Source organism: Astatotilapia calliptera, chromosome 9 (genome assembly GCF_900246225.1).
Source record: "Astatotilapia calliptera chromosome 9, fAstCal1.2, whole genome shotgun sequence".
Classification (NCBI taxonomy): Eukaryota; Metazoa; Chordata; class Actinopteri; order Cichliformes; family Cichlidae; genus Astatotilapia; species Astatotilapia calliptera.
The window spans coordinates 7,622,613-7,648,059 of NC_039310.1; positions in this window are offsets into that span (position 1 = coordinate 7,622,613).

Consider the following 25,447-nt stretch of genomic DNA (forward strand, 5'->3'; position numbering starts at 1 on the left):
GTCTCTATTGTCCTCTTCATTCTGATGTTATCAAACACAACAAATGCGTCCTCCTGTTATATTTTCTTACAGGCTTTCATCTGTGCTTGCCTTTATCTAAGAGGAGGAGGACAGGGAGTGCTGTGACATTTATCGCCGTATTGGTACGTGAGCGTGCGTGCGAATGCAATATGGCCCCTTTCTCTTTATCTCTGAAGAGTGGGTTTAGATGCACGCATGGTGTCAGAAAGCAGCAGAAGAAGAAGATAGTAATGGAAGCTGTAATGCTGACATCTCACTGGGTTTGCTGCTGAGCACGGTGGGGAAGCTCCTACCTCTGTAGATGTAGATGTAGACGTGTGCTCTGTGAGGCCATTCAAAGACTTGTTTGCCAAGTTTGGGTTTAAAAAGAAAAACATGGTATAATAATGTAGCAGTGCAAACGTGGAAGTCCTGAGCAGAAGACTTGGACTCATTTAGAGCTTAAATCAATGTCAGCCACAAGGATGTTCACCAGTTTCTGATTAATTCTTCACAATAAAGCAGACAGGACCTCTGGAAGCGCTTAGGGCTTCCCAGATAAGAGCTGCTGTGGTTTGCAAAACGTGCTGTCAGGCACGGTTTGCCCCTTTGAAGACAGCCCAACTCAGCAAAGCTCTAGCTTGAGATTAAAACTTCACTGTGAGGGACCCCGTGCCTTACTGACACACATTTATCATTATGGCTTCCTACCCGCTCCATAAACAACTCCAGCATTTACATAGCCCAAACAACATCCCCCGCAATCCCAGAACACACCGTCGAGTGTAAGAGACAACCCAGGTTCACAAACTGTCTTCAACTAAGTTTCCTTAGAAGTTTCAATGTGGCTGTGAGACTCCTAAGCAAATGTCTTTTGATTTATTTTTTTTAATGAAAGCGCTTCAAAGAAAAGCAAAAGTGGAACACCATGTGATTGACTTTCAAAGAGACCCTCAGGAATTGAAATATGAGTGTCTTGTTTGTAACTCAAATATTCGTTTACACCTTTTTTTTATTTCACCTTATTTTTTGGCTTATTTGCAGAGTCATTGACAAACTGTGGGAATTATGGATTTAGTGGGAACTCATGTCAAAAAATGAATAAATAAATAAAGTGATAAAGCGATTCAGATGGATGGAGGTTATGGGCGCTCTAATATATCATCCCTGTCAAAGGCTTGTCAACAAGCAAAACAAGCAAATAACAGCTGCTCATTTCAGCCAACATCTGAGTTATTGAAATGAAAGGCAGAACGAGTTACGGCTGGAGAAAAGTACTGCCTGTCTATAAGGAGGAGGCGGCCACATTGATGGGCTGTACTGGAGCGGCTAAAGCGCTAATGTCCACCAAAATGTCATCAGTCAAATCAGCCTTTTCATCTCCTGCCCCCAGCTGCTTCAACCAGGAGCCCAGCATTGATTGACAGTGGACTGATTGATGAGGGCTTCTGCATGAGCTGGCTTGTGCTGCTGGCACATCCTCTGCAACAGTTTGCTCGGAACAGACAAGATGAAGTCACTGTTTCTATGATGCTCTTCTTTGTCTCAGACAGTGTGACAGTTTATCTAAGTGCATATCACTTATTCTCAGCATCCCAGTTTGTTCTTGCCAATTAACAAGCTCCTCATCGTGTTTGTGTGAGTGTGTCTGAACTGCTTCTGAGCAATTACAACTGCGTGCTGGCTCCTTGCTGTCCCCTTGGGTTTGGTTCTGGGCAGCAGATAGCTTACCGTTAGCGAGGGGTAGGTGAGGAGGTGTGGGCAGGGCTATCGAAGAAGCCACCAAAAAGCCCTCAGTGGAGGCCCGTGTCTTGCAGGCATGAGGGCGGGTGTGATGAGTGACTGGCACCTGCTTTGGAGACACCAGATGGCCAGGCAGGGACCCATGCCAGTGAAATGAGGGGACCCTGTGCCACTCTGTGCATCTGCAGCCTGTGTCAGGATTCTGGCAGGGCGGTGAAGTTCGGCCAGCCGTTGCTACTCAGAAGCCCGCAGTCAAGAGTATGAAAATTCATGCTGGGCAAGAGATGAGTCAAAATGCAAGCACCTGATGCTGGTGGAGGGAATCAGTGGCAGTCATCCAAACAGGATCTGAGAGTATGGACATGAGACGAAATGAGATTGGCTTTGGCATCTGGACGGCCTACCTGGGTGAGGTGAAATTTAAAGCTCATCAAAAAGTTCAGTTTCATTGCAGGCTTGGTTGGGTGGGTTTCAGTGCCAAAGGCATATTATTTTGAAAACTCAGCATCATAGAGCATGGGTTGACTTTAACATCTAAGCTTCTTTTCCTTATCTCTGCTAGTCGTCATTTATCCCCAAGTGCTATCTGTGCATTGATCTGAATCTGTTGGTTAGTCCTCTGATATCACATATATTATCAGATACAAAGGCCTCAAAACCTGGGAAATGATGTGATTTGGCAGGGTTTAAATGACTTTGTTCAGCATGAAGGAAGGCATTTGGAGAGGTGAATTGCTAGAATGCCGGTGGGATTTAGATGAAAGTGAAAAGAACAAGCTTATAGGAGTTTCCCACTCAACAACTGGTTTTGCGTGGGTGTACTAAAGTGTGTATACAGTTGTATAATTAATCAAGGAGTGGTAACTGATATATCATGGCATTTTACTGCTGCCTCTCAAATGAAATGACATTTGCGATTGAATTTGTCACGTTATATCTGTGTATATCCTGTGGAGTCTGGTGGGGATAGACAAGGATAGACCTGGATTCATACAGGAGATTATTGCTCCATATGAGGACAATGCCACTCTTTTTCTTCACCCCCTTTTCTCCTTTATTATTTCACAGGTATACTGCATATGAGTAGACATCAGTATAGAAGATATAAGATGTAAATAAATTTTATCCATACTGCTACATTTTTTGTGACGTTGTGCAGGTTAAATAAAATTATATAATATTCAAAAATGATCAGTAATATTTCAGTTCCATTATATAGAACAAAATCACAACAAGCTTTATATTGTAAGATAAAAACAAGAGATTACATCCCACAAACAGACGACCCTCTATGAGCAAGCAGTTAGTGACAGTGCGAAGGAAAAACTCCTTTTTAGCAGGAGGAAACCATGCTCAGGGAGGTGGAGCCATCTGCCACTGCGACCGGTTGGCGGTGAGGAAAAAACCTGCTGATATGTAACAACTACCCCCAATCTGCAGTGAAGATTGGGGGGTATAAGATACACCCATCTCAGTAAGTGTCACATTCTACTTTTCTGCTGTTTCCCTTCAAGCTTCAAATTAAAACACACATGCGGACAAGAAACAGAGCTCACGAGAGCTTTGAGGTTTCTTTCATGCAGTGCGTCTTGTATTGGTTTTGTGTCTTTTATTCACTTCCTCTTTCATATTGTGTATGGCAACACTGAAATTGGACAAAACGCTCTTGCGTGGCCTACTGAACCCGACTGATCAACCCTCCACCCCGGGTCAATCCTTGGGGACACATCATCTGGCAGAGCTGAACAGAATGTCAATACAAAGGTGATGCTCTCCTTCCTCTTCTTCTTTCACTCTTGCTCTCTGCTGTGATATAAGCAGCGGCATCTGCCAGCAGAATGTGGACAAGCCTGCGAGTTCTTTCTCTCTCTTTGTTGTGCAGCCTTTTCCACCCACCACCAATTCCCAAGGGTGACTGGCTGGCTGAGACTAACCAGCTCAAAGACAGCTCCACTGATCAATATTTGAGCAGCTCGGCACTGCTTGAGTACCCCATCTATGTCATCGGGGTCCCCGTTCCTCGTGCTGGGACAAGCGCCAGGACATGCCAGCCTGTTTGAGGCCTGCTTACTGAGGTGTTCCAGTACCAGGAGCCAGAACATCCCTTGATCCATTATAGATGAAGTTGGGAATTTGCTGGCAAGTTGTAAGCGAGTAATTGAAGGAAGCAATGTGGCAACACTGGTGCACAAAGAACAAATATGTATACAAGTTGAACACATGCCAAAGGTGCAATCATGCATTCATATTGTAAAGCCCTGAAACACACACACACACACACACACACACACACACACACACACACACACACACACACACACACACACACACACACACACACACACACACATCACTGCAGACAAGACAATTGAGTATCATTTCTCAGCATTACAGAGGTCTGAGCAACAACCACTCAAGACTCGACACACGAAAGGGTGGGTGGATGACAAAAAGTGACACTTCTTAGGAGCTCAAAATGTGCAGCTGTTAAGGCAGAGTCCTTGGAGTGTTTGTCCTCGCGTTTGAGAGCTAACCACCTACGCAAACGCTGAAAGTGCAAATGTGATCTGGCTGAAGTATGACTGCAGTGAAGGATGGAAGGAGCTTCCTCCTTTGATCGCGGTGGCAACAGATGACCACAAAGACCCATTGTTCAAAATCCAGCAAGAGAATAACAGTTTTGTGAACGTCTTCAGATACTTTTGTGCATCACCACAAAAACACATCAAAAACAAGCCCTGAAAGGTTTTATAACCTAATCTTAAACTTGCTTGGATTATTTTTTCCTTGCTCCTCTTGTACTTATGATCAGACTGTATCCCAGACTTTATTTTCCTGATAATTTATACACTAAACTAAACTATTTTGCATCTTATCAAATCAAGCAATACTTTGATCACTGTCTAATTACACAGGAGAGAGAGAATTGTGTTGCCTGATAAATACTTTGGAATACTTCATCAAGCTGAATGTATGCAGAGTGCTGATTTATTTTGTTGTTCTAGTAATGCTCCGTTAATTAGAAGAGGGGAGGGATGTTTAATTAATGCCGGTGGGGAGGATTAGGGATGGGGGGGGGGGGGGGGGGGGGGGGGGGGCAACAGCTTTCAACTTGTCAATGTGAAACATGGACGTAAAACAACGCAAGGCAGATAACTGACAGATACACCGACTGAACACAAATGAGATGCTAACAAGGTTGATGCCGGTTTTCAGCCGGACTTTTTGGTTGCATGTTTTGCTGATATCGCTCAAAAAGATCAGTTTCTCAGACCTCTGCCTTGTTAATTTGTTTGAGGAATTTCAAGGGGAAAAGGGGCTTTTCTTCACATTTCTTGATGCTGTTCTTTGACTTCTTTTGTTTCAACTTTCCTGAAAAGGCACTGTCTTCTCTTTGAGCTCCATCGTCACCCGTCACTATTCCGCTTGAGTCTGAGTGTGCCGGGCACAAATATTTAGAAGATCCAAATAATAATTGCCCTGCAAACTCAGCTGGTCTCCTGCCTTGCTTCTTCAAGTCTCCCTCAACCTTCTGACATGAAACTGTAGATTCATTTCATTCACTGTTTCCTTGGCAACTCTCTCTGAGAGACCAGCAAGGTTTCAGCAGGAGACAGAGTGCGGCAGTGGAGTCATTATTTACTGCAGGGCTCAAGCTCTGATATTCACTGACAGCGTCATCCCCTTTCTTCCATGTCTATTTCCACCCCTCACATCAGGATGTACATAATTGCAGTCTCCATGGCGATGCAGTTGGTCGGGTTACTGACTGGACATTTTTGAATGCAGCAATTATCTATTATGAAAAACAGTGACAAATCCCTTGTTGTTTGTGGTCTGTGGCAGGTGGAAAATATTATACGTTAACATTAAAAAAGATACAGGTTTGAAAGGGCTTTAATACTGTTGAAGTTCATTTCCAAAAATATGCTTCAAGGCTAATTAGAAGAATTATTCTATGTGCTAATCAGTGTTTGCTGGTTCAACGTCCTCACAATGAGGTAAGGCAGGCGGCAAGGCCACCTTCTACTGGGTGATAAATCTAAATTTGAAAAGTGTGAAATTCAATAAGCCGGGCCCTTAATTACTGCCCATGTTCACTTTCTCCATTCATCCATGACCATAAACTGAACATGAGCACTCTGAGCGGCCAGGGTATGCATGGAGAAACAAATGGAGTTCACCTTGTCCCCAAACCCCATACATCATGAGCTGTCAAGACCACAGCAATCTTAGTTCGCTTTCATTAGTAAGCACCTTATGAACTTTGTTTAACAATTAGAAGCTACAAGACAGTGAGTGTAACAATAATTTACCCATATGCTTGAAATTCAGCACTTTCACGTGTTTGGCTAGCCTGCTCTTGTTTTCAATACAGTAAATGCTAATGTTTTGCCAGAGCTCGTGGTGTCTCAGAGATACCCACCCAAGGATATCACCTCGGGAACACAGGGTGTCTTTGATGTTCTGTCTCTGGCATGGTTTTGGTCACGCAGCTTCAAAGTTGCACATGGCTTTTATTTTGAAAATTGACCAGATCCCCCATGGCCTCAAAATTCACTTTGTACTTCTTGGCGGGACTTTCTTTAAAAAAAACTGACTCTACACTATTGTTAGCAAAGCGGTGCAGAGAGCTTCTGAGGCCCCATGCACTGCCACTCATCTGGGAGAATCACAGCATTGTTTTTAGTTGGCACAATCAGCTCTGCTGGGAGTGTAGGAGTCAGGTTGTAGTGTTCTGATTCCTGTAATAGCAAGCCTGGTCTCACTTTCAGCTTGTCATATATAAATGCTTAGTTAGGAAACTGTGGTGCCACACTGGTTCCACCTTACACCTTTCAAGATCACAAAGTTCTTCACAACAAAATACTAGAGCATAAAAAAAAAGAGTCAAATAAACACAAGTATGAAAAGGAAGAGTTTTTTTAAAATAGTAAATGGACCGATTCTTATATAGCGCTTTTCTACTCTCTCTGAGTACTCAAAGCACTAGAACATGCATCCACTCACACATGCACTGTCATCTGTGCTTTCAAGGGCTTACTAACTACCATTCACACTCCGATGGATGCATCAGAGAGTAACTTGGGGTTAATATCTTGATATTTGGCATGCAGACTAGGGGGAACCACCAACCTTCCGATCAGTAGATGACCTGCTCTACCCCCTGAGCTACAGCCACCCCCATTGAGTCTACACATCTCAAGCTAAGAGAGTTCCAAAGTCTGGGGCGGCTATTGCAACAGCTCTGTCTCCTTTAGGTTTTAGCCTTGTATGATGCAAAGGCAGTAGGCTCTGATCACATGACCTGCTGAGGACGTATGGATGAAAAACCTCTAGAAGTCAAAACCAGAATCTTAAAATAGACTCTGAATTCAAAGCAGAGCTGGTGCAGATGGGTCAGCAACGTTCTGATGTAAGAGTACTTGTAAGACAGAATGGCATGGTACCATGACACACTGGGACTGAATTTGATAATATTTCTTCAGCAGTAATGTCTGCAGAATTCCCCTTATGCGTCTTTTGCCAGTATATATGGTTAATTACTACTTTTTCTTTAAGCTAACAGAGTTTTGATGCAAATCTATCCAAACCCAATTGGGATTTTTGTTGTCGTTGTTGTTGTTTTTTGTTTTTTGTCTTTCAAACAGGGACTATCTACACTCTTTGTATAATGCTGCATTAGTCAGTTAGCCATGGCATGGATGCTGAGGGAAACCTGTGATGCTATCAGCTGTGAAGTGAGCATTCACATTAGGTCACCATATAAATGTTATTTTTAAACAAAAATCGGCTCATGAGCTTCTGTTGAAAGCTACTCTATGCTATAATCAGAAAATGCCTTACTTAACTGATGGTGTCAAATGTGAACATTGCACAGGGCTAACATAGGTCCATGAGCACTGGAACAAAATTGGGGGTGAAGCAAAACTTTTACAGATTACAGCCAGATTACAAAATGTTTAGAAAACGTTTCTCAGAATATGACGTAACTGTGAATTAATTATTGACAGTTGCACGGCAGTGTGGTGGTCAGAACTGTTGCCTCACAGCAAGCAGGTCCTGGGTTTGAATCCACTGGCCAGCTGTGACCTTTCTGTGTGTGAGTTTTCATGTTACCTGTGTTGGTCCTCGGGCTTCCTTCCTTATCCCAAAGGTTTTAGGTTAAAGTGTGATTCGAAATTGGCCACAGGTGTGAGCAGTTCTCTGTGTTAGCCCTGTGACAGATTGGTGATCTATCCAGTGGGTAACCCACCTCAGGTGGGATGGGCTCCTGCCCAACCAACCACAAACCTGAATTAGACAAGTAAAAGACGGATGGCTGAATTAATGAGATCCTGTTTTATCATTTTAAAACTGCCGGTGTGATATTAGTACATATTTTGATACAGGAGATGTTGCCCATGGTTATGTGGTATAAAGAATGATAATATTTTTATTTTTTTCTAATTAGATTTTTTTGAAGCATTGTCTTCATACAATTACCCCTAAATATGCAAATAAAATCAACAGAGCTTGATAATTATCAGTTTTCAGCAGCAAAAGCAATCTTGTCAGGGCCTACATTATCCTTGTCTCACTAGCTGTTAACGACCAGTTTTGAAGCATTCATTTCCTTCACAAATGGAGCACCTTGGAACAAAGAGTTGTGCCTGTCAAAGCAAAGCGATTCCAAACACTTGCCTACCTAAGACAGACGTGCAGGTGTTATTGGAGTCCTTCTCCTTGACTGACCTTTGGGGACCGCCTCGTACCAAACACCGTCTTTGTCTCTCAAATGGCAGCAATTAGCTGCTGGAGCCAAGCGGATGGGTGATTTTGAACGTGCGGCAGGGGCAAACAGAGCAAGGAAACAGCGTGTGAGGAGAAAGGAGACCCGAGATGGCCATAGGGGCCCGAAGTGGGAGGCAGAGAGAGGGAGAGCCAGAAGGTCAGGGATAATTAGAAGCCTTGGTGGCCCTCTCAAGAGTCTCAGGAGGAAGCCCACAGATGGGCACTTAGCTCCCAGGCACCATGCACATATACACACCCACACACTCACACACACCTGAGGGATGGTTTAGTGAAAGGACACAAACATGTGACAGTAGGCACAGGTGTGTGCGGAAGAAGGGAGTACCAACAGGAAAAGAAAATAGAGAGAAAGATTGGAAGCCAGTCTTTCTTTTTTTTCTGCCTAATTGTTGCCAAATCTGTTTTCTGTAATTAATAAATTGATATAATGACAGCTATTTCAGCATTTCCCAAAGGGACGCTATTTACGAATCACAGTCTGGCAGCCAGTTTTCTCATTCCCAACACATAATACTTATAATGTCACACAGTTGTGCCGGCTGAATGAACTTTTTCGCTGTGGAATGTGCTTCCTCCGGTGCTTGACTTTTAACTTCAAATGTCAATTATGTCACCCAGGCCCATATCTGGCTTGCCTTTCTCAGTGACCCAGTGAAAAATCAATTAAAGTTACCCTGACATGCCGGGTCTCAGGTATAAGAAATGTGAAACAGCCATGATAGTTACAATTAATAGCCTGACATTTCTATGCCTGGTCTATGCAAATGTTTAGTGTTGAAGTAGCAGAAACAATTTAAACTTTTTTTTAGGCAGCATAATACATAATAACACAATCGCCGTGTAGATAGTGCTGACGGAATGGCATCAATTGCCCCAGAACCAGCAGCGTCTTTCAGTTAAGACTTTAAAAGACCACAAAAGGCTGTCTGAGAGGTTACCTGCTGATACAAGTGCTTCTGGCTGCCTGTCGGCCAGGCAACATCTCCATTAAAGGCGGTGACGGCAGACCTTCCCGTCACCGTCATCTTCTTAATGTAAAGAACGCTCGCTGCGGCCTCATACGTCTGCCCGCCTTTCAGCTGACATTTATAATTCAACGTATTGGTATGTGGCCCCGTTTTACTTGGGAACGTTTCGGCTGAGGTGAAATCATTTATGAACTGGCGGGACGTAAACACACACAGAGTGAGAGAGAGATCCGAGCACACAAATGACCTTAATGTTTTATATTCTCCTGCTGCTAGAGCCATAACATTTTGGAGTTGGTGAAGTGAGAGATGTAAATGGTAAACAAATGTATTATGACAGAGGGTCAACATTCAACTGCAGCGCTGACAGGCGAGGCGGTGGGAAGAAATTACTTCTGATTGATATTTTGCCTCTTGTCAGCAGAGCAATTTCAACCTCAGCAGAAAGATGGGATTGAGAATTTCCCCCCGTAGAGATACTGTGTTTCACTTCGCTGCTTTTGTGTGTGTATGTGTAACATTTTAATGAAGGATAAGGGAAACCGGGACTAAGTGGATGTCTTGGGCGAGCTGCACAGGTCACCTGTAGTAAATCTTGTTGCCATGGCTTGTGTGTAATTGCTAAGCTTTGTTTAATCTGGGTTGTACAGTTTGGCATGTAAATTGCATTGCATGTAAATATCAGCTAAATGTCACATTCATTAAGGGATATAGAGCCGTCTGGAAGTGGGATAGCCCTTTTTGTGTGTGTGTGTGTGTGTGTGTGTGTGTGTGTGTGTGTGTGTGTGTGTGTGTGTGTGTGTGTGTGTGTGTGTGTGTGTGTGTGTGTGTGTGTGTGTGTTTTTCATCTCTCAACAGTGAATGTAGATGCCTGCAGATGAATCTGCCTTCAGGCCTTCAGAGGGAGGTGTGAGAGGAGGTGGGGCTCCCCAACCTGGGGTCGTCCTTGGAGACCACATCCTCCTGTCTGCGCGAATCATCTAGACAGGGGTCCACAAGTCTATGTTTGTGCAAGCTTCACATCCATTATGCAGACAGTTTTTGCTCAGCCTCGAGCTGCTAATGAACAAAGGCTTGATTGTTGACTATATGGTGTGAAATGTCAGCTGTCTGTTGTGCACATCATTTTGACAGGAGCAATTTTGCTCCATTATTTCTCCACCTCTCTGTTTGTTTATGTGAAGGTGCTTATATATTGTCAACGTGGCAGTTCTCCTCAACGGGAGCCGTTAGGAAAACTCATAGATCATTCCCACTTCTCCTGCTGTGCCGCTGACATGCACAACATTTGGTCCAATTATTCTTGTTTCTGTTGATGTGATGGATTGCTTCTACATATTGGTATTTTTCAGATGCCCTTTTGCCCAGCACTGAGGATAAGCATCCTTGTCCATTACTAAATTTCTGTCCACTTTATGTCAGCTAAATTAACTGCATGAGTTATCATAGCACTAAGTTGTTGCTCTGGTGAACAGCAGAACTCTGATCCAGCTCAGTTCGATACTGTGAACTTCTTCAGTATTGACAGAAGCACATAGAAGGTTAGCCAGATGGCCAATATCTTCGTACTTCCTATTCCCATCACCATCCATCCCAGGGTCTTCTAAGCTCTCTCCAAGAGGAAGAAGCTCCCTGTGGTGTCGTGTTGATTCTGACTGGCAAAGCTGCAGCTTTGGCCTTTTCCCCTCCAGGCACCCACACAGATTAAAGTGTGTGTGTGTGTGTGTGTGTGTGTGTGTGTGTGTGTGTGTGTGTGTGTGTGTGTGTGTGTGTTGCTATGATTAGGAAGTGTAGACATGGATGCTGCCCTGATAATTAGCTAAGTAGCACTCTATCTGTGGACCACGCCATCTGTCCAAATAGGCGGGGCACAGAAAAGGGCTCACACATTTTTAATGAACCTTAATATTCACACAGAGCAATAATAGGGCTCACACTATGACTTAAACACACCTTTCTTTTTCTTTTTTTTTTAAGCAATAATCTATCAGGGCCTGTCCTGCCTTAATCAGGTCCTTAATTTTCAGATACCTGTAAATGTATGACATAGTTATTATCTTTGTGTGTCACACTGATGCAACGTGTGCCCGCTGTGAGCCTTCACACAGTGACTAGAGATTGTGATTGGTGGGAAATCGTGATGAGGTGAAAGCAGTTAAGCAGACAGCCTGAAGCAGACGAAAAATGCTGGCACCACGCAGCCAGGAGTAGAGGAAAAAGCCACCCTCACACAAACCACTGTGTCAACAAAAACTTAAACCAATTTTTGTGAATAACTGGAGGCCTGAAGGATGGACTGGTTGGAGACAGCGTGGGCAAAGTGGCTCCGTCGTTCACTGTAGGGCCAGCAATCAGTTTACAGGAGCATTTGGTGGAAAAGAACACAACTAAGACTGATTTTTGTGCTTTTTTCCCACCATTTTTGTGCTATTTTTCTCAGCTCTTCTCTCTGAACACAGTTAATCCACAGAAACAAGTGCCTGCAATCATACTTGCAAAACACCTTCAGTTTTGAGGGCACATCGATGACTGCTGCACTTTCTCCACTTGTAGATTGTCTTTTTAAGCACTTAAGGCAGCGTATCGATCGACTAGATTGAGGTGGGTCATGGGGCCAGTCATTAGTGAACACGGGGCTCAAGCAGAACACAGAGACATGGGTGGGTGAACGCTAGCTGCTGGCTTTTTAATAACAGACCAGTGGGTGCTCATTTTTAACCACTCGTGGAGGGGCGTTGTCAATTCATTTCAATCTTCAGCTAAAAATATTGAGGGAGGCATGGGTTGAAGTAAGTGGTTGTTGCATACTAAAGCTGTCTTTATCTGGTGCTGTTGCAGTGGACAATAAGAAAGGATAAGAAAGCTGTAGCAGCAGAGATGGTGCCTTTTCTCGACACAGTACATAGGCACAAAAGAAAGAGATTAAGAATGAATGGGAAAAAACTGTGTGGGAAGGTGATGGAGATGAAAAGAAATGAGGAAGATGAAGAGGAAATTTAGGACTTAAGAGGAAAGGAAAAGGAGAGAACAGAGGAAGGAAAAGGAGATGAAGGAAAGAATGCATCATAAAGGAATTACGGGAGTAAAATCAAAAGTAGCAAGAAATTAGCAGCATTTTACCAAAATGCAACGAAAAGAAAAACAAATGAAGTTCTTAAATGAAATGGACAAAGGTGGGAGCTAACTTTTGGAAATATCAGTGGGTATATGAAGCACAAAGAGTGCAGTCTGAAAGAAAGAAAGGGGAGTGTTGTATGTTGTTCTCCCCAAAGACGGAGCTCTACGACTCTGATGACACAGCCAGCCGAGTCCCCGGACTGAAGAGGCCTGCAGAGCAATGACAGGCCACGCCACAGCTAATTACCCCTAAGGGACATGAAGAGAATCACTCAGCTGTGTCTCTCTTCCTCTCTCTCTGCCTCACACAAACACAGGCTGAGAGCTCACATTAATCCCCCCCACCCACAGTCTCTAGTGTCAGAGACTTTTTAATGAATCAAGAGAGGTTTTTAAAGCATCTCGTGTCTTTCACTCTCCCTCCTCAATTTCATTTGAAAGTAAAATCCCCATTTTTTTCCCCGGGTCAATCAATGACAAAAGCTTATTTGGATTGACCCGAGTGATTTTTGGCACATTGTTCAGATTCGAACATTTTGATGCGCCGACACATTTCATCATCTCATTTGTATGCCAGCTACGCCGATGTTTGTCTGATGTGATGTCTGAAAGAGAACTGAAGTGATCAGTGCAGCGCTGGCTCCAATTTAAGTTGAATAATTGGGCCGATACTTTTCCCTTAAATTTGTCAAACCCTCCTTCAGGCTGAGAGACAGCACGCGTTAGCCTTGTTAAGTGGCACAGCATAGGAACATGAATGATGTACAATGTTCCAGATACCTCATAACAATGTACTTGAGCTGTATTGTGAGACACTGTTTTAATGGGCAACAAAACCTCTGCTGATGACAATTAAATTAAAAGAAGCATTAGAAAAAAGAGTTGAAATAGAAATTCAGCTAAAAAAATCCCATCTACGAGATAACTATAGATGGTCTTGATTACTTTAATTGATTGTTTTCTTGACAAAACAATCAGTAAATGCATTTCAAAAGCAAAATGCTTGCTTTAGGTTGCAGTGACTGAGTGCTTTCACCATTTTGGAGAAATGATGTTTGCATTTTAGCAAGAAAAACATTAAAAATGAATTTGCATACAGTGATAGCAACGGAAATAAAAGTGGAAATAAAAGACTTTTCATTATTGTAGGAACTTTGGAGCAGTCCAATTTGGATACACAGTGAAAACACAAAAGCATGAGTTCTTAGTACACAAGTATAAAAATCCAAAACATAGGGGCTGTTTCTTAAACCTACTGCATTGGTAAATAAATATGCTACACTTGCTCTGTTCTATTTTAACTGTCTATAACTGCTGAGTAAATGAGCGTTTACTATTATAGAGACTAGGTGTCGACGATGGACACAGCTTTTTATGCTTCCAGATTTGAGTATACTTTGCTACGTTATTCTGCTGGTAACACCCCTACATACCCATTAAACCTAATTTGAATGACAAATGCCACCTTTCAGCTTTAAACAGCAAAGCTAGAACATGTGCAGTAGGCTTGTTAGTAGCAATGCTATTGGACTGACATCTGGAGGTTATGAGCCCCAGGAGGCTGTGACTGAATGATGAGCAGGGTGCCATCATCATCATCATTGTGGGTGTCCCTCCCTAAGGTAACACTCTCCATGATGAGCCAAGAACAGAGCAATAATTAGCAGCTAGTCATCTGTGACAATACAGTTTTTTAATCAATGTTGTCGATCCCCTTCTTTTTGTGAGTTATCCCATCTTTTTGTTTCATCTTATGTTTCGGTTGTGTCAGTAACATCCAGCAGCTGGAGTGACAGTCTCCCAAACCATGGCATTATATGGCCCAAATTGTACACTTCCCGGGGCCTATCTCAAATTTAACCTCAATTTTACTCTCAGCTGGCAATACACACAGGGTGTGTGTGAATGTGTGTGTAAGGGGGAGGTGCACTGCAGCGGTTTTGCCACAATTTATGGCCTCTTGCAGAAAGTAAAAGTATAGAAGGATTTGCTGGACCCCTTTGATCTCTCCCCTCTGCGACTCTTCCTCTCAGCTCTATTTTCTGCAATTGTCTCCTCTAAACAGTGTCATTTCTGTGGCAAACAACACCTGAATGTTCAATCCTCCACAGCCTGAGTGTGTGTGTGCACAGATTGGTGTGTTTCAGCCGCTATTCAGAGTCCCAGTGGGCCGTCTATCTGAGGAGGCCACACCACAGGAGATAATGCGCCTCCTTCTTCCTCCAAGCCGCTCTAGCAGGGCCATGGAGGTGTGAATGCTTTCCTGTCTTTATTTCATTTAACACTTGGGTCCTCAGCGGATGCCCGATTATGAAGAGAGATGACAAGGAATAATAAAGAAGGTGACAGAAGGTGGGAATGATACTTCCTTTTTCTTGTCCAGTGCCAAAGAGGGCAGCATGCACTAAGTGGCTAACCGTGCAGGACACCTGACAGACAGATTCACGGCAGACACTTGTTTTGGCCTTTTTCCTTTCCTCCATCTTCCTCTTTTACATTTCTCACTTCTCCTCCTTCTCCTTTGCTTATGCATGACTTGCCACCTCTATTTTTCATTACTCCTCAAATGAGGCCAGGTCGGATCCACCCTGCTACGAGAGACACTTAATTTTCCATTTGCCATTTTTTAATAGCATACCTGAGAGTCCTGAAGCTTGCAATCTTAATTGGAAAACTAAAAATATGATGTGCGAGCATATTCAGGGGAACTCCAATCACAGCTAATGAGACCCTTGTAAAGCAGATAGCTTTGAAAGGGAGGGAGAGGGTTTCAGGTCAATTCCTGCCTCCCGCTATACCCCCGGCACCCCCAACACCTGTGTGTGTGGTGGGGTTTTTTCTGCAATTACACCCCTTGCCCAGTCATTTCTGTCCCAGAACTTTTATTGCATCTGCTGCCCAAGACAAACAGCAATAAAGCCAAGGTAACCATGGATACACGAGGGCCACATTTCTTTCTTTTTTTCCCCTTCACAGCCAATGCTATTGAAACATCCCTCTTTTGAATTTAAGTGGTAGGAGTCTATTTTTTTTCTTTTTTCCTCCCTCGTTCCTCAAGGTTATGAGCGATACAGTACGTGGGAAGGAAACAATGCTGCCGGGGCCTTAATGAAATAAAGAAAGAGAAACCGCCAAGGTGACGTTAGAGAAGTTAAGAAGAAAAACAATGATTTTTAAACCTTGCCAGTTTATTTCTCTTAAAAGAACAGTGAGCAGTAGAAACAGGGAAGTGGCTACAGTGATCAGAGAAACAACCCTGGCTTACAACCAACTAGTACAGTTTAAACAGGCACGACTGCCACAACTGACTGACTGAACGTCTCATCTGTCAATGGAGGGAATGAACACATCAGCTAATTAAAAGAGCAGCAAGTGTGCTTTTACATTCACCCACACAGATAAAAACACTACATGTGCCACCCCCCCCCCCCCCCCCATCTCACCCCAGCCCTCTAAAAGAAAACCAGTTGCCTTGCCTTTGTTTCTCCTCATCTTGTAGCCTCTCCCATCTATTCTATAGATACGGCAGACCTAGATGCTGTATGGGTAATCATCTTTTCTCTCCTCTGTCACAACTGAAGGTTTGTGTTGTTGTGACCTGGTAAGGAATTCAGTTTCTTGTCTGAAAATCATGATTTGATATGGTTTTCCACACATCATGCAAGCAGAGAAGGGTGAAAGAAAAGTGAGACTATGAACAAGGAGGTATCAGGAAACAGAGGTATAGGTAAGGAAGAAAGAAAGGTGAGCAGAGGTAAAGTGAGTTGGGAAAGGAAAGGTGAGATTAGAAAAAAAAAAAAAGATGTCCAGCCAGTCTAAGAGGAGGTCAGAATCTGTGACAGTGGCTGTAATAGATTCTTCTCACACCGTCCCTGAGGTGACCTGTCTGTGGGAGAAGGCCTCATCACTAATGACAGGCGAAAACTCAGAGGAGGCGGCCTTCAGTGGTTTATCAGTTGCTGTGAACTATCTTCGCACTGCAACTCTATGACAACTATATACATATATATCTATATATATATCTATATATTAGGGGTGCAACGATATTCGTATCGATATTGAACCGTTCGATACAGTGCTTTCGGTTCGGTATGCATATGTATCGAACAATACAACATTTGTAATTTATTTTATCAACTTTCCTTCTGACGATGCTGTCTGTGTTGAGCGCTCAGTGAATCTGCGTTCGACTACTCCGCCTAGGCTGCACTGACAAGCGCAGATCCACTGAGCGCTCCACACAGACAGCATAGTCAGAAGGAAGAGCGCAGGGCACCTCCCCCACCCTCATTCAGATGTGGCGTTTGGAATTATTTTGGTTTTCATGTGACGTATGACCCTGAAGGTAAGCGAGTCATGGACTAAAGTAAAACAGTATGTTGGATGTGCCATGCAATGCTCAATTACATGGGTGGGAACTAGTGTGTTAGCGCAGTTAGCTCGTTAACGTGTTGGCCGTCTAGCCCCATGCACGGGGCGATCAGGGGTAGCTCGTTAACGGAGATTTGCCGTGTTGTGGCGTTAAGGTCATTTCAACGAGATGAACCTGAAAGCACTAGTGGGAACACAACGAATATGACTGCACATTTACGCCGACATCATCCTAGTGCAAAGACAAAAACAACAAGCATGCTACTAACTTTAGCCGAGTCATTTAGACAGCTGTTAGCACATGATTCTCCTTATGCTGCTGAGAATATAGCCCAGAAGAAGCGGATAGTATAGCTTGTATTTTGGAAAGAGACATTTCTCTGTAATAAACTCTCTTTTCCAAAGATGCATGATTCCTCAATCAGATACAGGGCTTGCAATATCGCTAGCCTGACGTCCTGGGGCTAGCGATTTTTTCAGTCGGGCTACCAAAATCTATCTCTTCCCTGCCCGTCGGGCTATTGTAGGAAGGAAAAATATATGTCAATGCTTTTGCATTCTTTCAGAAATGTAGCTGGGTTATTATGTCATTGGCATTGGTGAGCCACTGTCAATATGTGACATATTGAAATCGCGTTTGAATTTGCGCTTGTTTTTTTGCTTTCACTTTGCAATCGTGCGAACTGTGTATAGAGAGCGACAGCACTGATCTGTGAGTGATGATAATTTGCGCACCAATTCCTCTGACATCGTCTTATTAATTGTTAGCTTACTATGCAAACATGACAAGTGAAATCTCCCGCAGCAAGCTTAAACATGTGAGAGGTTGATCGCGCAGAGAATCGCTGAGCTTATGTGAGTGCGTGTGTAAAAGCAGCAGGATTTATATTTGACTACGATGACCTGGATGACTGAGAACCTTCACAGACAGATATATATTTTAGTTCTGCTGAGCCAAATAAGACAGGTCAGGGTGAAGAAGTGACAGCCAAAGAAAAGCTTACCACAAAACGGAAAAGTTATGACAAATCAGACTATAAGGCAAAAAGAAAGTGCAGCTACGAGGACCTGTCCTGGGGCAACCATATCACCTCAGTTGTACGGAAGGCCCAACAGCGCCTCTACTACCTGAGGAGACTGCGGAGCGCACACATTCCCAGATCTCTGATGTTGAACTTCTACAACTGTGCCATCAGCAGCGTTCTGACGTATGGATTTCTAGTGTGGTTCCCCAGCTGCACCAAGGCCGATCAGCAAGCACTCCAGCGGGTGGTGAAAGAAGCTGGCAGAATTATTGGAACAAGTCTGCCAGAGATCAGTAATATCTTCCCCACTCGCTGTCTGAGGAGGGTGCACAGTATCCTGCGGGACCAACATCACCCTGCGCGCCACCTTTTCCATCTGCTGCCCTCAGGGAGAAGGTACAGGTCTATACAGGCCAGAACATCCAGACTGGCCAACAGCCTGTATCCACAGGCTGTGAGGCTCCTGAACTCTCTGCCCCCCTCTCACGGACAATAACCATATCCAACTTCTTAATAGCAATGAACTGGTCTGCATTGGTGCATCATATCTTTATTCTCTTCCCCCTCCTGCCCCCCCCCCCCCTCTTTCTTAAATAGATAACTATCATATCTGATATCATATCTCACAGTACAATAATATTGAATGGGTTGCATTGTTGTATTTTGTCATGTTTCTCAGGTCTTTGTCTGAATTTCTACGAACATTATTGCTAAGGATTGTCTTATTGCATTGGAGTCACACTGGGTTAAATATGTACACTTGGGTTTTAAGGGGTATTTATTATTTTCTTCTTTTTTTTGGGGTTGTATGGAAGCCCCAAACGCAATTTCATTGTTCTTGACAATGACAATAAATAAATAAATACTAAAATACTATGGTTTCATGGACAAAATAATTTCTGTGGCTGCAATATGATGAGCTAAATAACCAGGGGTGCACATAAGTGGTCCGCAGGTGCGCATTCGCTGTCAAAATAAAAAACACGCACAAGGGTTAGGGTTAAATTTAAAAACTGTATTTTTGAGTTAAAATATATATTTATAATTTTAATAAATGACAAATTAAAAAGGCATGAACATTTTTTTGTATCGAAAAAATATCGAACCGTGACACCAAAGTATCGAACCGAACCGAACCGTGAATTTTGTGTATCGTTGCACCCCTACTATATATATCTATATCTATATAGATATAGATATAGATATATATTTCGTTTTAACACAGCAGTCTTGTCTTTGTCTGTGTAGACTTCTGATCCATCCAAAATGCTGGCATGATTATTTATGGTAATCAAAGAGGTGTTGGTGGAAGTGATTCCCTATTTCTTCACATATAATGTCTCGCGCTGTTATTCCCGCTGACGAAGAAAAAGGCGTCCTAAAGTGAGTCGTAATCCAGCGCGCCACAATGAACTGAAGTGTGTTTCTTCTTCTCTTCTCTTTGTGCTGTAGCCTGGAGAGTTGGAGCAGCAAGAGATTTCATTATCCTATTGTATCGCCAGTGCAGCTAGCAACGGAGTCACCAGGCAACGAGGCACCACGCTCCCTTTTCTGGGTCTTGTTCTTAAGAGTCAAAGTGATTGTTTCACACTACAGTTTATGTACACACACACACACTCACGCATGCACACTCCGCCAAATCCCCCTTTTCACTCTCTAAATCAGTCCTAATCCTTTTGGGTCCAACCAAAGTCCTCAAAACAAGCATAATGGACAATAATCAGCTCGGCGGCAGGCAGAGGATCGGCTTGTTTTGTCATGCTCAGATGACCAAATACAACAATACTGTTTTCTTAATAAAAGAGGAGGCTATTAATCTGATGATCTCTGGTCCCAGAGAGCCATAAAAGCCCTTCCCAAATACCTTCTCTTTATTTGTCTCACTTCATAATTGTTTGAATCTCTTTTTTTTTATTCTGTCTCTTTGTGGATATGTGTGTGTGTGTGTGTGTGTGTGTGTGTGTGTGTGTGTGTGTCTTTTGTGTTTGGTTGAGGGGTGTTTGCAGCCACACTGATGAAAGCATGATGAGGGGTGAGTAATCACTGCATTATTAACAATGCATTTGTAAATTTAAGTGCCATCTCCACGTTTGATTGAAACACTAAAAATACTAAGGACAAAATATTTTTGTTAAAAGGACAATCAGAGATCTTTTGAGTTTTGGTGCCTATCATCACTGATGTTATGGTAATTTAGAGCTAATATCCAACATGACTGCACTCTCATTTCTATGTAAGTCTGCATTTTCTTTTACTCACATTTAATATGGGCATTTTGGGGTAATACATTTAATTTCATTATAAACAATATTATTATTGTTAAACATTGCCAAAGCTCCTGTGTATGAAACTGAAAAATTTTCTTAACTACAACAAGTGTAACCTCAAGTTTTTTATTTTTTTCCCTCCCATTTTCCATCATTGTTCCTTCTCCACGACTGACCTGCTATTTATTTTCTATAACCCTCGTGCTGTCTTTCTTTTTCCCTTCTGCGTTGTCCTTGGGGGTTTCTGCAAACTGTGGGGCCCTGCGTGGTAACCTAGCAGACTGCAGGCCAAACAATAAAAGGTTCATCCAATTCAGTCTGGCATGTGGTCCTGCCTTTCAAATAGAGATGGGAACAGCACCTGGTATCTCTCGTGCCTCCATTATGCACTGCCAAGATTGGAGAAGATTGCTCTGCCAGAACAATAATGTGGACATCCACCATGAACGTCCGTCAACCCTACACCCCATCTTCTCTCACTTTTAACCACTCACCCAAACCAATCTCTGTGTGTTCATGGATTCTCTCTCCTTTATGGGATAAGCCATCGTAGGTCTTTATCTTTTTTTATACCCATCTGTTGTACAGTATTGGCTTTCCTTATCTACACTGAACAAACCACTAGCCCCAGTCCTTTTCCTTTTTCCACCCTGACTGCCCCTGTACCTCGACTCCCCCCTCCCAACTAAGTTGAAGCCTGCAGTAAGCTTTGTATTTAATGCAGGTTTACATCTCCCAAGATCTGCCAACGATGGAAAACTTTCTGTAGCACCATGGCAACACTGCATTTGCAAGTATTGTGCCAGTGTGTCAGCACAATGATATGACATTTTAAGCCAATGACAAATTTGAATGAAACTGGCATTATACTCTATTACTACTTGAAAGCTAAGTTATCATCATGAGGCACAAAGTTAATTTTGTTTTACTTTGATAAGCAATTTTATTCAAATGTATGGATAGACAGCACATGGACAACACCTGGTTTTTAACCAGTTCAGTTCAACTCAGTTTTATTTATATAGCACAAAAATCACAATAACATTCGTCTCGACTTTATAGTGACTTTATATCGTAAGGTCAAAAGCCTACTATAAAACAGAGCAAACTGCAACAATCAATTGTTGATAAGATTTGGATAAGACGACAAATAATCGTTACAGTTTTATTTGACAAATAATTGGATTAAAAATATCTAAAGTCGATTTTAGTGATTCAGATTACGTAAGCAGACAGGTGCTCGCTACAGCCACCTGTGCCAGTGGCCACCTGTCAGTCAACATAGCTATTTCTCTATTAATATAAATGTGAAAACCTTCATAAAACTTTCAAACCCACATAACATTTTTAAAGGCTTTGCAAACATTGTTACGGTGCTACTTTTTCTGTTAATGTGGTTCATTGTACAACTGGAAAAGAAATATAATGCTTCTTTAAATATTTAGCTATGGGAAGTATCCACAGTAATCATTCTTTCATTCCTTTTATTATAACTGTGAAGAACACTACACAGGAAAACGAAAAAAAAAAGATGTGCTCTGAAAATGGCCTTGTTACATGGATTCACAGAATCTCACTTGCCCATTTTCACTTTGTGCTTCTTGTCCTACAAGCTGTAAATGGCCAACACGGTGTGCACTGTGGTTGGTGCTGTAGTCCTTGCGATAAGAGGGTTCTGGGTACGAACCTACAGGCCAGCTGGGGCTTTTCTTTGTGGAGTTTACATTGTTTTCACTGTGCCTGTTTTAGTGTCTTTTTAGTACTTGGCTTCTTCCAAGAAACTAGTCATGTGTGTTAGATTAATTGGTGATTCTGAAATGTCTCCACCCCAACTGTGACATTGTGTGGGATAAACAATTAAAAAAATGGATGGACATACTGCAAACTGTAGTATCAGTCAAAAGTAGAACATATGTCCTATCCCTTTTGCCTTCAGAACTGCTTTCATGACATAGATTCAACAAGGTGCTGGAAACATGCAATGAATATAGACATGATAACATCAGACAGTTGCTGCAAGAGTATATTTTAAGCAGACACTACTATGGACTCAACATCAGTCTGATGCGGGACAAAGTTAGCCAAAAATCCAGAAATGCAATATGACTTTGTTCCAACAAATGTAGGATTGAAGCTAAATTGCTAGCTTAATTGTTGTTATGTTCACCCATTTTGCTCCCCAGTTACTGCCACATGCTATAAGACCATCTCTCCCTGATGACCCCCCCCCACCACACCCCTTCCTTTCCATCCATTCACCAGCTCTTACATTTTCTTATCAGACATGCTTGTAATGCAACGTTGCTGGGCAGATTTCCATGGTGAGCTTCAAGGCATGACTTGAGCTTGTTTTGGTTTGTTGTGCAGCCGCCACGGCTGATGCAGGGTGACACACACATGGGAAGCTCTCAACATGAATTTACTAAAAGAATTCATTAAGCAGTGCTTGTTGTGGTGTATGTTTTTTTTGAGCATGCTGTGACAAGTTTTCTCTCGGGTGATCGTGGCTTAAGAATTGGGAGTTCGCCTTGTAATCGGAAGGTTGCCGGTTCGAGCCCTGGCTTGGACAGTCTTGGTCGTTGTGTCCTTGGGCAAGACACTTCACCTGTTGCTTACTGGTGGTGGTCAGAGGGCCCGGTGGCGCCAGTGTCCGGCAGCCTCGCCTCTGTCAGTGTGGCTGTGGCTACAATGTAGCTTGCCATCACTAGTGTGTGAATGGGTGGATGACTGGTTGTGTAAAGCGCTTTGGGGTCCTTAGGGACTAGAAAAGCACTATACAAATACAGGCCATTTACCAAGATAGCATCTTCTTATATTTCATGGAATGAACAAAATGTAGCCAACATCACACTTATTCACAAAAATTACTGTGCACCCATTCCTATGTGACAGATGGATGTATATGGGCAGTGCCCCCTGCAAATATGAATCCAGAAGTCAGGCTTTTAATACACTTCATTCTGATGTATCTAATCTCACAGTCGATGTCCACCACATTGGCTCATTACATTAAAAATGAAGCAGAGGCGATAATGTGCTGCAAATTACAGCATACTTGGTTTCCTGCTCTGCCACTAATGGCTATGAGTCAGGTCTTTTCATTGCACAGTAAAGTTTAATAGCATTATTAAATGAGGGCAAAATATATCACCACAAACATTTGATGCAACAGTGGCTCTATTTGCATGGGAAAGGTAAACAATGTATTTAACAGGTTATTGGGATGCAGAGGGTGTAATCAGCAGGTCTATCAATGAAACAAGAGGTCCTGTACTGTATGAGTAATTGCTGGATTACTGGATACACAGAATCTATCAAATACAGTTTGCGGAGCTAACATTAATTGTGTAATGGGAAATCTAGGCTGACGACACCATATCAGGAAAAGATCGATGGTAAAATAACTCAGTGTTTTTCAAATGAATGATTAAGTCATCTATGAAAATTTTGCAAAGGTTTGTGTTCTTGGATCTGTCAGCTCCTAGGTGCAGAAATGTATCCAGCTTTAATCCGAGGATCAGAAAGTTTTCCAGTGCGGAAAAGATATCAAACCAAATCCTTTAAAGGCCAGACATGGAGAGATTTCATCAACTAAAAGGACAGTGCGAGTTCCCCTACCGAACAGAAAAGGCATGATGACTCAAAAGACAACTCAACGCCTCAGATGAGGCACAAAGGTTCAGAGACAGTTCACTCACTGACACCCGATAATCAATGTGCTTTAGCTTGACAGCATCAGATGAGTTTCTGGGGCACTGCACATAAGATCCCCGCCATCAATAAAAACAACTTTAGTTGGTTCGCATGAGTTCTGACAGGGGCCAATAAAGAACAGCACATCAAAGGTTCTGTTCTGATTGACTCTTTCAGATAATCCTGTGAGGGAACATCTTGTGTTAGCAATCATTTGCAGAAATGTCTCAGGCGGGAGTGCTGATTTATTGTGCAACAGACTACTCTTCATACAAACGAATGTGTAATCAAGCTGTCAAGGCAATAGCTTACCTTTTTCATTGGCTTTATCTTTGTACAAAATTGGGCATTTGTGTGAAATTTGCTTTATTTTTTTCAGACACTTTTTTTCTAATCTTGTTCCAAAAGCAGCTATAGCTGGGGAGAGCCAATAAACCATTAATGCAACTTGTCAGAGTGAATGTAGTTCATTGTCACTGGATAAAGACTCTTTAGAAACGAACCTGAATTATATTTTTATTTAAGAGGTGGTGGTGGTGGGGTAGTGAGCTACATTTTATTACATTTGCTGCACAATAAAAAAGGAGTGCAGGCGTTATAACCAACCACTCAACTGACTTCGTCCCAGCTTTCATACACAGGAACCTCACTACACAATAGCTCCAATCCTGCTGCTTTACGCTGGAACTGACTATTGTGTCCTGAAGGCAGCTCAGAGACGTTCCATTATGTATCAGCTCACCCACGTACGTAATATTTCCCACATACACACACTGATGCAACCACTGTAGATTTTCAAACGTTTGACCTTGACTTAAAAAAAAAACCCTTTGTGTTTTTGAACGTGTGTGTGTGCGTGTGTGTGTTGACAGCGCTCCCTGTCCGTGAGTGACTTGACTGTTGAGTTGCATATCTACAGGCTTCACAGATTTACATGCTCAGCAGCCGAGAGACTTAAAGACAAGAGAGAGGGGGTGGTATTGAGGGAATGAGGCGTGAGTTACCTATCATCTGATGCTGCTTCTCTTGCATAATCCCTTGCTTTCAGATGGAGGGAAAATGCTGATGAAGCCATGGAGCAGAACAATGGAAGACAGAGGGAGAAAAGGAAAAGTGGGAAAGAGGAGAGAGACTGCCCTCTTCTTTGGTGTATCAATGTAAATGCCTGACAAGGCAAGCCTCCCCTTCTTCAACCAGGTTTGTGTTTTCCAGGCTTGCATTTTGACTGGATCAGCATTCTAATGAAAGACTGCAATGCCCCCAAAGCTCTGTTTGAATCCCTCAATAAACAGTCAGCAATTGTCTCTCGCGTTAATATGCAACTTCTGCTTTACACCTGTGGAGAAACTCTCGGGATAAGAGTGAAATTTTCCCCCTTACACCACAGAAAAGTTGGTTCTTCACCTCTATCGAGCTAGTTTGTGCACATGCAAAGTCAAATTTCTCAAACATTTTGGCCAAATGTTTA